The 4,653-nt window shown below is 41.7% G+C and overlaps 1 protein-coding gene across 2 annotated transcripts in view; it reads right to left on the bottom strand.

The window, feature by feature from the left end:
- The window catches only part of Nork (neurite outgrowth regulated kinase), a 145,663-nt gene that overhangs the window by 71,238 nt on the left and 69,772 nt on the right, over positions 1–4,653 (bottom strand).

Below are 4,653 nucleotides of genomic sequence, written 5' to 3'. Positions count from 1 at the left end.
TCTCTCTCTCTCTCTCTCTCTCTGCCTGTGCCTCTCTCTCTGGTCTTTCTCTTCTCTCTCCCCTCTCTCTTTTTCTTCCCTCTCTTTCTGTCTCTCTCTCTCTCTCTCTCTCTCTCTCTCTCTCTCTCTCTCTCTCTCCTCTCTCTTTCTCTTCCACTCTCCCTGTCTCTCCCGTCCCTCAATATCGCTCTTTCCCCTTCTCTCGCCCTGTCTCTCTCCCCCTCTTGTTTGTCACCCTCTCCCGTCTGTCTCTATATCTGCTTCCTTCTCTTTCTCTCTCTCAATCTTTCTCTCTCTCTCTCTCTCTCTCTCTCTCTCTCTCTCTCTCTCTCTCTCTCTCTCTCTCACTCTTTCTCTATCTCCCCCTCCCTGCTCCCCCCCTCTCCTTTCAGTCATATGTCCTCAGTGTTTGAAAGCCCCCATATTGCTCTGTTTTGACAGTGCCAACGTTTGTAGCTTCAGAACAGCCTCTTTTCCGGTGTCGTCTTACGAGACGCAGTTTTGTTATAAGACGCACGGGAGCGGTGATTCCCCTCTGAAAACTTTTCCCAAAATATCGCGATGCGCTCCAGCTCAGCAGCCAGTTACGTTTGTCTGCCTCTCCTTTCTCTAAACGAAAAGTAGCATTAGTGTGCGTCTAAACGACCAAGCACAGTTGTAAATAGAAAAACATTCTGAGAACACGCTCGATCTCATAAATGTACAAGAAGTGTTCTAGAAAAAAATCCACACAATCTAAAAGCCTTGTAAATAAAACACTCGTAAAGCATTAAAAGGGAAGCAATTCTTTTAGTTTTCGTAGGAGTTTAACGGCACATGCAGCACAGTAAGGTCATTTAAGTGCCGAAGAAAAGATGAGTTACAAAGAGAGTAACATACACCAAAAAGAAGGAGGAGAGACACGGACGATAGGTGCTTGATAGGAAAGAAGGAGCAAACCACACCAGAGTACCCACCAACGACCCACCGAAGCACTGCTGGATCAGAGGACATCATGCTTTACTGTGATGTAGAACGGCTGTTTGAAGAACCGCCCCCCCCCCCCACTCATCCGGCTCGTTCATATTCAAAGATGCACACGTTAAGAGATTCCCCTTTCTAATTACCTTACAAAGTTTAACAAGATAATAAATACATATACAAATAATACCATATTGGCATTGCCCTGTTGTTATTGCGTAGCTCGAGATGAATTTCAGAAAGGAGATTGTTATTCCACTTAAACTGAGTTTGGGTGAAAATTGCTAAAGCTGTAATTTTTTGTATGCCCTGCATTGATAGCAAATTAGGTCATTTAGGAGATGGGCTGTCTCGACTTTGTCTATCTAGGCCAAGTAGAGCTAAGTAGAGGGATACAACGTCCCAGTGGAAAGACGGATATATACTCGATAAAATTTCTCCATACACTGAAATCGAAGTTACGTTTTCCGCGTGCGATAACGAGGTGTCTAACTGCTACACCACACTCACACCAGCCGTGGCTACAGCTGTATTGTAAAATATATTTTGTACTTCAATAAAGCAGAGCAAACGAATAAACTTCCAGACGTCACAAGAATAACCCGAAAACAAACAGTGGAGCTCTTATTGCATGTTTGAGAAAACGAGAAGCACATCGGCACAGTTGTGGTCATTTAGTGCTTGGGAAAAAGTAATACCGACAAAGAAAGAAAAAAAAAGTAAGGACCTGCCAGTGTCGACCTCAAACTTCTTACGTTTAACTCGTAAATTTCCATCACAGTACCTTTTTACAGAGCACAAGACCTAATTCTGAACAGAGTCAAAGCACCAGGACCTGAATCCTAGAGGTAGCTTTTCCCCTTTTTCATTGCCCTGCTTAAAAAGATACCGGATTGTTCTGACAGTTGGCTTTTCTAGGCGCCTGTCTATGATGACATCTAAAAAAGAGACGAAACAAACATATTTTCTCTCTCAGGGGAATAAGATGTAAACACTAACAGCGTAATGTTTTAGGAAAACATTCGGTTTCTACGCCGTTGGATTTTCTTGCTTTTCACATACGTTTCGAATCTGGGGCACGAGACGTTCCTTCGAACAAGAATGCACGTCAGGGGTTAAAAGTGTATGTAGTTTCGAGACTAAAATGTTCTCTCTTCTTCATCGATGGGGGGAAACGAGGTGGGGGGGGGGGAGGCAGGGCATCTAGCGGCCGATTCCTATCGCAGTGAACCCAGGCGGGGAGAGGGGGTCTAACTAGCTCGTTCCAGGCCTAGTCACCGAGAGATGAGACGATACCGAGCACAAGAAGACGAGTAGAAGTCAATTTTCACATGCTCCAAGCTTCACCTCCATCTTCCTGAAGTTTTATTTCTGTATTCAGCCATTCCCAGAAACCATACTCATCAAAAGGGAAAAAACGAAAACATGAAAGAGGCCGAAAGGGAAAAACAAGAAAAACAACCAACCAAAATAAACCGTAACAAAAACTATGTGCCAGTGGCCTGGTTACGTGCGCCACCTGTTGAGGACTGAAGGCTCCCCCGATGGTATCAGAGTCTTCACGTTCCGGACACGCTGGGCTGATTTCCCACTGATTGAAAAGGAGAAACAGTAATTGAACAAGAGGAAATAGAAAAGAAAAGAAAAAAGGAAAGAAAAAAGGAGAGAAAAAAGGAAAGAAAAAAAGAAGCTGGCTTGTTTTGAAAATGTCTGGCAGTTTTCTTAATTGTAACACTCCACGGAGGCACAGTGACCTCAAACCAGCAGGAACAGAGGGAATTTCCCGGAGTCATGTGACTGTCTGAAAAGTGAAGTAGCGGTTTGTAGCAGGTCAGAACTACAACGACAACAGCCGTTGGTTGCCGAGTTCGGTTGTAACCTGGACGCTTAGTATAAGAACATAAAATTGTTGTAACACATACACGTCGTATCACAGCCTGAGACTTTTTAGTTTTAGTAAGAGTTCTACGGCACTTGTAACAAAATAAGGTCATATAAGTGCCTACGAATAGACATGTTAGAAGAGAGTAGCATACGCAAAAAAGAAAACCACACCAGAGTACCCACCAACCGCCCACGCTTGAGATTTTCCATGCCATGAACACTAGGTGAGGTTTCCAAGTCGAGTTTACCACCAGTAAGCGTGATAAGTTACTTTCTTTACTTCACGTAAATAGAATAGAAAATATAGAAACATAAAAAGGAAGTAGAAAGAAGATAAAAGTGGGATAAAATAATCTAGACACATTTAGAAGACCACACGAGACAGATTATCTTCAGGATTGGGCGAAAGATCCCACAGACAATGCTTTCAGAGAACTTTGGTCAAAATGTAGATATTAAAATTTGAACTAAGTCTAACTTATAGAATAAAAACAAAACAAATGTTGGCACGCATTGTTTCTAAATCATTGGTGTTTATGAAAGATATGTGAAAAAGCTCCATGGAAGCGAAATACAAAAATACATAGACAGATTTGGACATATTTTTCGTTTTTCCCCCTTTTTATTTTTGCTTTATACCTTGAAACAAAATATCACACCGGCTCTACAAAAATATTCTGCTGTTATCGTATTTAATCTAGATTTTCTCGGCTTTTGATTATCTAAAAGAACCCCCCCCCCCAACCTGTTATGAACATTTTCTTCTCATCTGCTAACATCTAGACTTGTTTATCAGCTCTTTACTCATTTTTACCCTCTTTAAAAAGAGATAAATAGAAACAATAACATCCAGACACTGGGAGTGTCAACAGGATCTGAAAATAGTTCTAGAACTTTGCCCCGTAAATTAAAGGGGGGAAAAGAAAACCCAAATCAAACAAACAAAACAATTCCCCTCCCCTTCAAAGAAAAAAAAATAGACGAAAAAAACAACAGCAAACAAACAAAAAAACAAAAAGCAAAAACAAAATAAAACCAAAATGAAAAAAAAAAAAAGAATAAAACCCATAACGTACAAAAATGAGTCGAAGCACCAGGAAAAAAGCAAACTCTTTTTGAAACTCTAAAGCGGTTTTGAACAGCGTGGGCCTGTGAGTCTGTCCATCGCCAATGGCTCTGTTCCAACGAAGACCTCTTGGCCCCCACAACGTAGATTTGTATGAGTCATCATTCTTCTCCGACTGTTATAACATTTCCCGCCCCAAGTCTGTCAACCTGACAGTTTTAAGTAGCTCTTAAGACACACTCGCGTAACTGATTACTTTCATGCTTTGTTTTACGGAAATCAATCATTTTGGACGTTATTTTTCAACATTTGAAAAAAAAAACCCCGCGTTAGTATCGATTTCTACGCGGAAAATGGGGTAGGACAAACTGGCAGGGTTGTGTTATGTAGAGAACTGTGCCAGTCACTACTGAGCTATATCATGTTCGTGCACATTTTTTTCCTTCTGATATGCCTAATTTGTTCCTCTGTTGAAGCTTCTCTATGTTCTTCAAATCCCTGCAAAGACAACATATTTGTATACCTACGGCCTGGCTAATTTTAAATCGCTTTCTTGGGGCTTATGTTTTTCCCAAGCAATCTTTCTTTCTTCGTTTCTTATTCACTCCTTCTCTCTCTCTACATCTCCATCTTTCTGTCCCCTTCTCTCTCTCCCTCCCCGTCCCGCCTCTTACTCTTCCTCTCTCCCTCTGTCTGTCTGTCTGTCTGTCTGTCTGTCTGTCTGTCTGTCTGTCTGTCTGTCT

Source organism: Aplysia californica, unplaced genomic scaffold (genome assembly GCF_000002075.1).
Source record: "Aplysia californica isolate F4 #8 unplaced genomic scaffold, AplCal3.0 scaffold00080, whole genome shotgun sequence".
NCBI classification, from domain to species: domain Eukaryota; kingdom Metazoa; phylum Mollusca; class Gastropoda; order Aplysiida; family Aplysiidae; genus Aplysia; species Aplysia californica.
The sequence above is the reverse complement of the archived record's forward strand: the minus strand, read 5'-3'. Positions and strand labels throughout refer to the sequence as shown.